This window comes from Notolepis coatsorum (assembly GCF_963971535.1).
Source record: "Notolepis coatsorum genome assembly, chromosome: 2".
NCBI lineage: Eukaryota > Metazoa > Chordata > Actinopteri > Aulopiformes > Paralepididae > Notolepis > Notolepis coatsorum.
This window is the reverse complement of record NC_140166.1, coordinates 84,566,506-84,581,320: the sequence shown is the minus strand read 5'-3', so window position 1 is coordinate 84,581,320 and position 14,815 is coordinate 84,566,506. Positions and strand designations below refer to the sequence as shown.

General features: G+C 45.8%; 1 protein-coding gene across 1 annotated transcript in view; it reads left to right on the top strand.

Annotated features, from left to right (window-relative positions):
- Positions 1-14,815, top strand: part of stk33 (serine/threonine kinase 33) — a gene marked incomplete at both ends in the record, with an annotated part of 88,417 nt that overhangs the window by 58,922 nt on the left and 14,680 nt on the right. The gene's annotated exons all lie outside the window — the stretch shown is intronic.

Sequence of the window (14,815 nt, the reverse complement as noted above, 5' to 3'; positions counted from 1 at the left end):
CTCACTGTCTCATACAGTCAACCCCACTGTCTCATACAGTCAACCTCACTGTCTCATACAGTCAACCTCACTGTCTCATACAGTCAACCTCACTGTCTCATACAGTCAACCTCACTCTCATACAGTCAACCTCACTCTCTCATACAGTCAACCTCACTCTCATACAGTCAACCTCACTGTCTCATACAGTCAACCTCACTGTCTCATACAGTCAACCTCACTCTCTCATACAGTCAACCTCACTGTCTCATACAGTCAACATCACTGTCTCATACAGTCAACCTCACTGTCTCATACAGTCAACCTCACTCTCTCATACAGTCAACCTCACTCTCTCATACAGTCAACCTCACTGTCTCATACAGTCAACCTCACTCTCTCATACAGTCAACCCCACTCTCATACAGTCAACCTCACTGTCTCATACAGTCAACCTCACTGTCTCATACAGTCAACCCCACTGTCTCATACAGTCAACCTCACTGTCTCATACAGTCAACCTCACTGTCTCATACAGTCAACCTCACTGTCTCATACAGTCAACCTCACTCTCATACAGTCAACCTCACTCTCTCATACAGTCAACCTCACTCTCTCATACAGTCAACCTCACTGTCTCATACAGTCAACCTCACTGTCTCATACAGTCAACCTCACTCTCTCATACAGTCAACCTCACTGTCTCATACAGTCAACCTCACTGTCTCATACAGTCAACCTCACTCTCTCATACAGTCAACCTCACTCTCTCATACAGTCAACCTCACTGTCTCATACAGTCAACCTCACTCTCTCATACAGTCAACCCCACTCTCATACAGTCAACCTCACTGTCTCATACAGTCAACCCACTCTCTCATACAGTCAACCTCACTCTCTCATACAGTCAACCACATTCTCTCATACAGTCAACCTCACTGTCTCATACAGTCAACCTCACTCTCTCATACAGTCAACCTCACTCTCTCATACAGTCAACCTCACTGTCTCATACAGTCAACCTCACTCTCTCATACAGTCAACCTCACTGTCTCATACAGTCAACCTCACTCTCTCATACAGTCAACATCACTGTCTCATACAGTCAACCCCACTCTCTCATACAGTCAACCTCACTGTCTCATACAGTCAACTCACTGTCTCATACAGTCAACCCCACTGTCTCATACAGTCAACCTCACTGTCTCATACAGTCAACCTCACTGTCTCATACAGTCAACCTCACTGTCTCATACAGTCAACCTCACTGTCTCATACAGTCAACCTCACTGTCTCATACAGTCAACCTCACTCTCTCATACAGTCAACCTCACTCTCTCATACAGTCAACCTCACTGTCTCATACAGTCAACCCACTGTCTCATACAGTCAACCCCACTGTCTCATACAGTCAACCTCACTGTCTCATACAGTCAACCTCACTGTCTCATACAGTCAACCTCACTGTCTCATACAGTCAACTTCACTGTCTCATACAGTCAACCTCACTGTCTCATACAGTCAACCTCACTGTCATACAGTCAACCTCACTCTCTCATACAGTCAAACTCACTGTCTCATACAGTCAACCTCACTGTCATACAGTCAACCTCACTCTCTCATACAGTCAACCTCACTCTCATACAGTCAACCCCACTGTCTCATACAGTCAACCTCACTCTCTCATACAGTCAACCTCACTGTCTCATACAGTCAACCTCACTCTCTTATACAGTCAACCCCACTCTCATACAGTCAACCTCACTCTCTCATACAGTCAACCTCACTCTCATACAGTCAACCTCACTCTCTCATACAGTCAACCCCACTCTCATACAGTCAACCTCACTGTCTCATACAGTCAACCTCACTCTCATACAGTCAACCTCACTGTCTCATACAGTTAACCTCACTCTCTCATACAGTCAACCCCACTCTCATACAGTCAACCTCACTCTCTCATACAGTCAACCTCACTGTCTCATACAGTCAACCTCACTGTCTCATACAGTCAACCTCACTGTCTCATACAGTCAACCTCACTGTCTCATACAGTCAACCTCACTCTCTCATACAGTCAACCTCACTGTCTCATACAGTCAACCCACTCTCTCATACAGTCAACCTCACTGTCTCATACAGTCAACCTCACTCTCATACAGTCAACCTCACTGTCTCATACAGTCAACCTCACTGTCTCATACAGTCAACCCCACTGTCTCATACAGTCAATCTCACTGTCTCATACAGTCAACCCCACTCTCTCATACAGTCAACTTCACTGTCTCATACAGTCAACCTCACTCTCTCATACAGTCAACCTCACTGTCTCATACAGTCAACTTCACTGTCTCATACAGTCAACCCCACTCTCTCATACAGTCAACCTCACTGTCTCATACAGTCAACCTCACTGTCTCATACAGTCAACCTCACTGTCTCATACAGTCAACCTCACTGTCTCATACAGTCAACCTCACTCTCTCATACAGTCAACATCACTGTCTCATACAGTCAACCTCACTGTCTCATACAGTCAACCTCACTCTCATAAAGTCAACCTCACTCTCTCATACAGTCAACCTCACTGTCTCATACAGTCAAGCCACTCTCTCATACAGTCAACCTCACTGTCTCATACAGTCAACCTCACTCTCATACAGTCAACCTCACTGTCTCATACAGTCAACTTCACTGTCTCATACAGTCAACCTCACTCTTATACAGTCAACCTCGCTGTCTCATACAGTCAACCTCACTGTCTCATACAGTCAACCCCACTCTCTCATACAGTCAACCTCACTCTCTCATACAGTCAACCTCACTGTCTCATACAGTCAACCTCATTGTCTCATACAGTCAACCTCACTCTCTCATACAGTCAACCTCACTGTCTCATACAGTCAACCTCACTGTCTCATACAGTCAACCTCACTGTCTCATACAGTCAACCTCATTGTCTCATACAGTCAACCTCACTCTCTCATACAGTCAACCTCACTGTCTCATACAGTCAACCTCACTCTCTCATACAGTCAACCTCACTGTCTCATACAGTCAACCTCATTGTCTCATACAGTCAACCTCACTCTCTCATACAGTCAACCTCACTCTCATACAGTCAACCTCACTGTCTCATACAGTCAACCTCACTGTCTCATACAGTCAACCTCACTCTCTCATACAGTCAACCTCACTGTCTCATACAGTCAACCCACTGTCTCATACAGTCAACCTCACTGTCTCATACAGTCAACCTCACTGTCTCATACAGTCAACCTCACTCTCTCATACAGTCAACCTCACTGTCTAATACAGTCAACCTCACTCTCTCATACAGTCAACCTCACTGTCTCATACAGTCAACCTCACTGTCTCATACAGTCAACCTCACTGTCTCATACAGTCAACCTCACTCTCTCATACAGTCAACCTCACTGTCTCATACAGTCAACCCACTGTTTCATACAGTCAACCTCACTGTCTCATACAGTCAACCTCACTGTCTCATACAGTCAACCTCACTGTCTCATACAGTCAACCCAACTGTCTCATACAGTCAACCTCACTGTCTCATACAGTCAACCTCACTGTCTCATACAGTCAACCTCACTGTCTCATACAGTCAACCTCACTCTCATACAGTCAACCTCACTCTCATACAGTCAACCTCACTCTCTCATACAGTCAACCTCACTGTCTCATACAGTCAACCTCACTGTCTCATACAGTCAACCTCACTCTCTCATACAGTCAACCTCACTGTCTCATACAGTCAACCTCACTGTCTCATACAGTCAACCTCACTGTCTCATACAGTCAACCTCACTCTCTCATACAGTCAACCCACTGTCTCATACAGTCAACCCCACTGTCTCATACAGTCAACCTCACTGTCTCATACAGTCAACCTCACTGTCTCATACAGTCAACCTCACTGTCTCATACAGTCAACCTCACTGTCTCATACAGTCAACCTCACTCTCTCATACAGTCAACCTCACTGTCTCATACAGTCAACCTCACTCTCTCATACAGTCAACCCCACTCTCTCATACAGTCAACCTCACTGTCTCATACAGTCAACCCACTGTCTCATACAGTCAACCCCACTGTCTCATACAGTCAACCTCACTGTCTCATACAGTCAACCTCACTGTCTCATACAGTCAACCTCACTGTCTCATACAGTCAACTTCACTGTCTCATACAGTCAACCTCACTGTCTCATACAGTCAACCTCACTGTCTCATACAGTCAACCTCACTGTCATACAGTCAACCTCACTCTCTCATACAGTCAACCTCACTCTCATACAGTCAACCCCACTGTCTCATACAGTCAACCTCACTCTCTCATACAGTCAACCTCACTGTCTCATACAGTCAACCTCACTCTCATACAGTCAACCCCACTCTCATACAGTCAACCTCACTCTCTCATACAGTCAACCTCACTCTCATACAGTCAACCTCACTCTCTCATACAGTCAACCCCACTCTCATACAGTCAACCTCACTGTCTCATACAGTCAACCTCACTGTCTCATACAGTCAACCTCACTGTCTCATACAGTCAACCTCACTGTCTCATACAGTCAACCCCACTCTCATACAGTCAACCTCACTCTCTCATACAGTCAACCTCACTGTCTCATACAGTCAACCTCACTGTCTCATACAGTCAACCTCACTGTCTCATACAGTCAACCGCACTGTCTCATACAGTCAACCTCACTCTCTCATACAGTCAACCTCACTGTCTCATACAGTCAACACACTCTCTCATACAGTCAACCTCACTGTCTCATACAGTCAACCTCACTCTCATACAGTCAACCTCACTGTCTCATACAGTCAACCTCACTGTCTCATACAGTCAACCTCACTGTCTCATACAGTCAACCCCACTGTCTCATACAGTCAATCTCACTGACTCATACAGTCAACCCCAATCTCTCATACAGTCAACCTCACTGTCTCATACAGTCAACCTCACTCTCTCATACAGTCAACCTCACTGTCTCATACAGTCAACTTCACTGTCTCATACAGTCAACCCCACTCTCTCATACAGTCAACCTCACTGTCTCATACAGTCAAGCCACTCTCTCATACAGTCAACCTCACTGTCTCATACAGTCAACCTCACTCTCATACAGTCAACCTCACTGTCTCATACAGTCAACTTCACTGTCTCATACAGTCAACCTCACTCTCATACAGTCAACCTCACTGTCTCATACAGTCAACCTCACTGTCTCATACAGTCAACCTCACTGTCGCATACAGTCAACCCCACTGTCTCATACAGTCAATCTCACTGTCTCATACAGTCAACCCCACTCTCTCATACAGTCAACCTCACTGTCTCATACAGTCAACCTCACTCTCTCATACAGTCAACCTCACTGTCTCATACAGTCAACTTCACTGTCTCATACAGTCAACCCCACTCTCTCATACAGTCAACCTCACTGTCTCATACAGTCAACCTCGCTGTCTCATACAGTCAACCTCACTGTCTCATACAGTCAACCTCACTCTCTCATACAGTCAATCTCACTGTCTCATACAGTCAACCCCACTCTCTCATACAGTCAACCTCACTGTCTCATACAGTCAACCTCACTCTCTCATACAGTCAACCTCACTGTCTCATACAGTCAACTTCACTGTCTCATACAGTCAACCCCACTCTCTCATACAGTCAACCTCACTGTCTCATACAGTCAACCTCACTGTCTCATACAGTCAACCTCACTGTCTCATACAGTCAACCTCACTCTCTCATACAGTCAACCTCACTCTCTCATACAGTCAACCTCACTGTCTCATACAGTCAACCTCACTGTCTCATACAGTCAACCTCACTCTCTCATACAGTCAACCTCACTCTCTCATACAGTCAACCTCACTGTCTCATACAGTCAACCTCACTGTCTCATACAGTCAACCTCACTGTCTCATACAGTCAACCTCACTGTCTCATACAGTCAACCTCACTCTCTCATACAGTCAACCTCACTGTCTCATACAGTCAACCTCACTGTCTCATACAGTCAACCTCACTCTCATACAGTCAACCCCACTCTCTCATACAGTCAACCTCACTCTCTCATACAGTCAACCTCACTGTCTCATACAGTCAACCTCACTCTCATACAGTCAACCTCACTGTCTCATACAGTCAACCTCACTGTCTCATACAGTCAACCTCACTGTCTCATACAGTCAACCTCACTGTCTCATACAGTCAACCTCTCTCTCATACAGTCAACCTCACTGTCTCATACAGTCAACCTCACTCTCTCATACAGTCAACCCCACTCTCATACAGTCAACCCCACTCTCTCATACAGTCAACCTCACTGTCTCATACAGTCAACCTCACTCTCTTATACAGTCAACCTCACTGTCTCATACAGTCAACCTCACTCTCTCATACAGTCAACCTCACTGTCTCATACAGTCAACCTCACTCTCTCATACAGTCAACCTCACTGTCTCATACAGTCAACCTCACTGTCTCATACAGTCAACCTCACTGTCTCATACAGTCAACCCCACTGTCTCATACAGTCAACCTCACTGTCTCATACAGTCAACCTCACTGTCTCATACAGTCAACCCCACTCTCTCATACAGTCAACCTCACTGTCTCATACAGTCAACCCCACTCTCTCATACAGTCAACCTCACTGTCTCATACAGTCAACCTCACTGTCTCATACAGTCAACCTCACTGTCTCATACAGTCAACCCACTGTCTCATACAGTCAACCCACTGTCTCATACAGTCAACCTCACTCTCTCATACAGTCAACCCACTGTCTCATACAGTCAACCTCACTGTCTCATACAGTCAACCTCACTGTCTCATACAGTCAACCTCACTGTCTCATACAGTCAACCCCACTGTCTCATACAGTCAACCTCACTCTCTCATACAGTCAACCTCACTCTCTCATACAGTCAACCCCACTGTCTCATACAGTCAACCTCACTCTCTCATACAGTCGACCCCACTGTCTCATACAGTCAACCTCACTGTCTCATACAGTCAACCCCACTGTCTCATACAGTCAACCCCACTCTCTCATACAGTCAACCTCACTGTCTCATACAGTCAACCTCACTGTCTCATACAGTCAACCTCACTGTCTCATACAGTCAACCTCACTGTCTCATGCAGTCAACCTCACTGTCTCATACAGTCAACCTCACTGTCTCATACAGTCAACCTCACTGTCTCATACAGTCAACCTCACTGTCTCATACAGTCAACCTCACTCTCATACAGTCAACCTCACTCTCTCATACAGTCAACCTCACTCTCTCATACAGTCAACCTCACTCTCTCATACAGTCAACCTCACTCTCTCATACAGTCAACCTCACTGTCTCATACAGTCAACCTCACTGTCTCATACAGTCAACCCCACTCTCTCATACAGTCAACCTCACTGTCTCATACAGTCAACCCCACTCTCTCATACAGTCAACCTCACTGTCTCATACAGTCAACCTCACTGTCTCATACAGTCAACCCACTGTCTCATACAGTCAACCCACTGTCTCATACAGTCAACCTCACTCTCTCATACAGTCAACCCACTGTCTCATACAGTCAACCTCACTGTCTCATACAGTCAACTTCACTCTCTCATACAGTCAACCCCACTGTCTCATACAGTCAACCTCACTGTCTCATACAGTCAACCTCACTGTCTCATACAGTCAACCTCACTGTCTCATACAGTCAACCTCACTCTCTCATACAGTCAACCTCACTCTCTCATACAGTCAACCTCACTGTCTCATACAGTCAACCTCACTGTCTCATACAGTCAACCTCACTCTCTCATACAGTCAACCTCACTCTCTCATACAGTCAACCTCACTCTCTCATACAGTCAACCCCACTGTCTCATACAGTCAACCTCACTCTCTCATACAGTCAACCTCACTCTCTCATACAGTCAACCCCACTGTCTCATACAGTCGACCTCACTCTCTCATACAGTCAACCTCACTGTCTCATACAGTCAACCCCACTGTCTCATACAGTCAACCCCACTCTCGCATACAGTCAACCTCACTGTCTCATACAGTCAACCTCACTCTCTCATACAGTCAACCTCACTGTCTCATGCAGTCAACCTCACTGTCTCATACAGTCAACCTCACTGTCTCATACAGTCAACCTCACTGTCTCATACAGTCAACCTCACTGTCTCATACAGTCAACCTCACTCTCATACAGTTAACCTCACTCTCTCATACAGTCAACCTCACTCTCTCATACAGTCAACCTCACTCTCTCATACAGTCAACCTCACTCTCTCATACAGTCAACCTCACTGTCTCATACAGTCAACCTCACTGTCTCATACAGTCAACCCACTGTATCATACAGTCAACCTCACTCTCTCATACAGTCAACCTCACTCTCTCATACAGTCAACCTCACTCTCTCATACAGTCAACCTCACTGTCTCATACAGTCAACCTCACTGTCTCATACAGTCAACCCACTGTATCATACAGTCAATCTCACTCTCTCATACAGTCAACCTCACTGCCTCATACAGTCAACCTCACTGTCTCATACAGTCAACCCACTGTCTCATACAGTCAACCTCACTCTCCCATACAGTCAACCTCACTGTCTCATACAGTCAACCTCACTGTCTCATACAGTCAACCTCACTCTCTCATACAGTCAACCTCACTGTCTCATACAGTCAACCTCACCCTCTCATACAGTCAACCTCACTGTCTCATACAGTCAACCTCACTGTCTCATACAGTCAACCTCACTCTCTCATACAGTCAACCCCACTCTCATACAGTCAACCCCACTCTCTCATACAGTCAACCTCACTGTCTCATACAGTCAACCTCACTCTCTCATACAGTCAACCTCACTGTCAGTCAACCTCACTGTCTCATACAGTCAACCTCACTGTCTCATACAGTCAACCTCACTCTCTCATACAGTCAACCCCACTGTCTCATACAGTCAACCTCACTGTCTCATACAGTCAACCCACTGTCTCATACAGTCAACCTCACTGTCTCATACAGTTAACCTCACTGTCTCATACAGTCAACCTCACTCTCTCATACAGTCAACATCACTGTCTCATACATACATACTCGTACGGAGTAAAGTGTCTCCGCTTCACATGTACAGCGTGTGGCGATCCCTACTTGAGGTTGTTAACATAAGTCTTTCCCAACCTCACTCTCATACAGTCAACCTCACTGTCTCATACAGTCAACCTCACTGTCTCATACAGTCAACCTCACTGTCTCATACAGTCAACCCCACTGTCTCATACAGTCAATCTCACTGTCTCATACAGTCAACCCCACTCTCTCATACAGTCAACCTCACTGTCTCATACAGTCAACCTCACTCTCTCATACAGTCAACCTCACTGTCAGTCAACCTCACTGTCTCATACAGTCAACCTCACTGTCTCATACAGTCAACCTCACTCTCTCATACAGTCAACCCCACTGTCTCATACAGTCAACCTCACTGTCTCATACATTCAACCCACTGTCTCATACAGTCAACCTCACTGTCTCATACAGTTAACCTCACTGTCTCATACAGTCAACCTCACTCTCTCATACAGTCAACATCACTGTCTCATACAGTCAACCTCACTCTCTCATACAGTCAACCTCACTCTCTCATACAGTCAACCTCACTCTCTCATACAGTCAACCTCACTCTCTCATACAGTCAACCTCACTGTCTCATACAGTCAACCTCACTGTCTCATACAGTCAACCTCACTCTCTCATACAGTCAACCCCACTCTCATACAGTCAACCTCACTGTCTCATACAGTCAACCTCACTCTCATACAGTTAACCTCACTCTCTCATACAGTCAACCTCACTCTCTCATACAGTCAACCTCACTCTCTCATACAGTCAACCTCACTCTCTCATACAGTCAACCTCACTGTCTCATACAGTCAACCTCACTGTCTCATACAGTCAACCCACTGTATCATACAGTCAACCTCACTCTCTCATACAGTCAACCTCACTCTCTCATACAGTCAACCTCACTCTCTCATACAGTCAACCTCACTGTCTCATACAGTCAACCTCACTGTCTCATACAGTCAACCCACTGTATCATACAGTCAATCTCACTCTCTCATACAGTCAACCTCACTGCCTCATACAGTCAACCTCACTGTCTCATACAGTCAACCCACTGTCTCATACAGTCAACCTCACTCTCCCATACAGTCAACCTCACTGTCTCATACAGTCAACCTCACTGTCTCATACAGTCAACCTCACTCTCTCATACAGTCAACCTCACTGTCTCATACAGTCAACCTCACCCTCTCATACAGTCAACCTCACTGTCTCATACAGTCAACCTCACTGTCTCATACAGTCAACCTCACTCTCTCATACAGTCAACCCCACTCTCATACAGTCAACCCCACTCTCTCATACAGTCAACCTCACTGTCTCATACAGTCAACCTCACTCTCTCATACAGTCAACCTCACTGTCAGTCAACCTCACTGTCTCATACAGTCAACCTCACTGTCTCATACAGTCAACCTCACTCTCTCATACAGTCAACCCCACTGTCTCATACAGTCAACCTCACTGTCTCATACAGTCAACCCACTGTCTCATACAGTCAACCTCACTGTCTCATACAGTTAACCTCACTGTCTCATACAGTCAACCTCACTCTCTCATACAGTCAACATCACTGTCTCATACATACATACTCGTACGGAGTAAAGTGTCTCCGCTTCACATGTACAGCGTGTGGCGATCCCTACTTGAGGTTGTTAACATAAGTCTTTCCCAACCTCACTCTCATACAGTCAACCTCACTGTCTCATACAGTCAACCTCACTGTCTCATACAGTCAACCTCACTGTCTCATACAGTCAACCCCACTGTCTCATACAGTCAATCTCACTGTCTCATACAGTCAACCCCACTCTCTCATACAGTCAACCTCACTGTCTCATACAGTCAACCTCACTCTCTCATACAGTCAACCTCACTGTCAGTCAACCTCACTGTCTCATACAGTCAACCTCACTGTCTCATACAGTCAACCTCACTCTCTCATACAGTCAACCCCACTGTCTCATACAGTCAACCTCACTGTCTCATACAGTCAACCCACTGTCTCATACAGTCAACCTCACTGTCTCATACAGTTAACCTCACTGTCTCATACAGTCAACCTCACTCTCTCATACAGTCAACATCACTGTCTCATACAGTCAACCTCACTCTCTCATACAGTCAACCTCACTCTCTCATACAGTCAACCTCACTCTCTCATACAGTCAACCTCACTCTCTCATACAGTCAACCTCACTGTCTCATACAGTCAACCTCACTGTCTCATACAGTCAACCTCACTCTCTCATACAGTCAACCCCACTCTCATACAGTCAACCCCACTCTCTCATACAGTCAACCTCACTGTCTCATACAGTCAACCTCACTCTCTCATACAGTCAACCTCACTGTCAGTCAACCTCACTGTCTCATACAGTCAACCTCACTGTCTCATACAGTCAACCTCACTCTCTCATACAGTCAACCCCACTGTCTCATACAGTCAACCTCACTGTCTCATACAGTCAACCCACTGTCTCATACAGTCAACCTCACTGTCTCATACAGTTAACCTCACTGTCTCATACAGTCAACCTCACTCTCTCATACAGTCAACATCACTGTCTCATACATACATACTCGTATGGAGTAAAGTGTCTCCGCTTCACATGTACAGCGTGTGGCGATCCCTACTTGAGGTTGTTAACATAAGTCTTTCCCAACCTCACTCTCATACAGTCAACCTCACTGTCTCATACAGTCAACCTCACTGTCTCATACAGTCAACCTCACTGTCTCATACAGTCAACCCCACTGTCTCATACAGTCAATCTCACTGTCTCATACAGTCAACCCCACTCTCTCATACAGTCAACCTCACTGTCTCATACAGTCAACCTCACTCTCTCATACAGTCAACCTCACTGTCAGTCAACCTCACTGTCTCATACAGTCAACCTCACTGTCTCATACAGTCAACCTCACTCTCTCATACAGTCAACCCCACTGTCTCATACAGTCAACCTCACTGTCTCATACAGTCAACCCACTGTCTCATACAGTCAACCTCACTGTCTCATACAGTTAACCTCACTGTCTCATACAGTCAACCCACTGTCTCATACAGTCAACCTCACTCTCTCATACAGTCAACCCACTGTCTCATACAGTCAACCTCACTGTCTCATACAGTCAACTTCACTCTCTCATACAGTCAACCCCACTGTCTCATACAGTCAACCTCACTGTCTCATACAGTCAACCTCACTGTCTCATACAGTCAACCTCACTGTCTCATACAGTCAACCTCACTCTCTCATACAGTCAACCTCACTCTCTCATACAGTCAACCTCACTGTCTCATACAGTCAACCTCACTGTCTCATACAGTCAACCTCACTCTCTCATACAGTCAACCTCACTCTCTCATACAGTCAACCTCACTCTCTCATACAGTCAACCCCACTGTCTCATACAGTCAACCTCACTCTCTCATACAGTCAACCTCACTCTCTCATACAGTCAACCCCACTGTCTCATACAGTCGACCTCACTCTCTCATACAGTCAACCTCACTGTCTCATACAGTCAACCCCACTGTCTCATACAGTCAACCCCACTCTCGCATACAGTCAACCTCACTGTCTCATACAGTCAACCTCACTCTCTCATACAGTCAACCTCACTGTCTCATGCAGTCAACCTCACTGTCTCATACAGTCAACCTCACTGTCTCATACAGTCAACCTCACTGTCTCATACAGTCAACCTCACTGTCTCATACAGTCAACCTCACTCTCATACAGTTAACCTCACTCTCTCATACAGTCAACCTCACTCTCTCATACAGTCAACCTCACTCTCTCATACAGTCAACCTCACTCTCTCATACAGTCAACCTCACTGTCTCATACAGTCAACCTCACTGTCTCATACAGTCAACCCACTGTATCATACAGTCAACCTCACTCTCTCATACAGTCAACCTCACTCTCTCATACAGTCAACCTCACTCTCTCATACAGTCAACCTCACTGTCTCATACAGTCAACCTCACTGTCTCATACAGTCAACCCACTGTATCATACAGTCAATCTCACTCTCTCATACAGTCAACCTCACTGCCTCATACAGTCAACCTCACTGTCTCATACAGTCAACCCACTGTCTCATACAGTCAACCTCACTCTCCCATACAGTCAACCTCACTGTCTCATACAGTCAACCTCACTGTCTCATACAGTCAACCTCACTCTCTCATACAGTCAACCTCACTGTCTCATACAGTCAACCTCACCCTCTCATACAGTCAACCTCACTGTCTCATACAGTCAACCTCACTGTCTCATACAGTCAACCTCACTCTCTCATACAGTCAACCCCACTCTCATACAGTCAACCCCACTCTCTCATACAGTCAACCTCACTGTCTCATACAGTCAACCTCACTCTCTCATACAGTCAACCTCACTGTCAGTCAACCTCACTGTCTCATACAGTCAACCTCACTGTCTCATACAGTCAACCTCACTCTCTCATACAGTCAACCCCACTGTCTCATACAGTCAACCTCACTGTCTCATACAGTCAACCCACTGTCTCATACAGTCAACCTCACTGTCTCATACAGTTAACCTCACTGTCTCATACAGTCAACCTCACTCTCTCATACAGTCAACATCACTGTCTCATACATACATACTCGTACGGAGTAAAGTGTCTCCGCTTCACATGTACAGCGTGTGGCGATCCCTACTTGAGGTTGTTAACATAAGTCTTTCCCAACCTCACTCTCATACAGTCAACCTCACTGTCTCATACAGTCAACCTCACTGTCTCATACAGTCAACCTCACTGTCTCATACAGTCAACCCCACTGTCTCATACAGTCAATCTCACTGTCTCATACAGTCAACCCCACTCTCTCATACAGTCAACCTCACTGTCTCATACAGTCAACCTCACTCTCTCATACAGTCAACCTCACTGTCAGTCAACCTCACTGTCTCATACAGTCAACCTCACTGTCTCATACAGTCAACCTCACTCTCTCATACAGTCAACCCCACTGTCTCATACAGTCAACCTCACTGTCTCATACAGTCAACCCACTGTCTCATACAGTCAACCTCACTGTCTCATACAGTTAACCTCACTGTCTCATACAGTCAACCTCACTCTCTCATACAGTCAACATCACTGTCTCATACAGTCAACCTCACTCTCTCATACAGTCAACCTCACTCTCTCATACAGTCAACCTCACTCTCTCATACAGTCAACCTCACTCTCTCATACAGTCAACCTCACTGTCTCATACAGTCAACCTCACTGTCTCATACAGTCAACCTCACTCTCTCATACAGTCAACCCCACTCTCATACAGTCAACCTCACTGTCTCATACAGTCAACCTCACTCTCATACAGTTAACCTCACTCTCTCATACAGTCAACCTCACTCTCTCATACAGTCAACCTCACTCTCTCATACAGTCAACCTCACTCTCTCATACAGTCAACCTCACTGTCTCATACAGTCAACCTCACTGTCTCATACAGTCAACCCACTGTATCATACAGTCAACCTCACTCTCTCATACAGTCAACCTCACTCTCTCATACAGTCAACCTCACTCTCTCATACAGTCAACCTCACTGTCTCATACAGTCAACCTCACTGTCTCATACAGTCAACCCACTG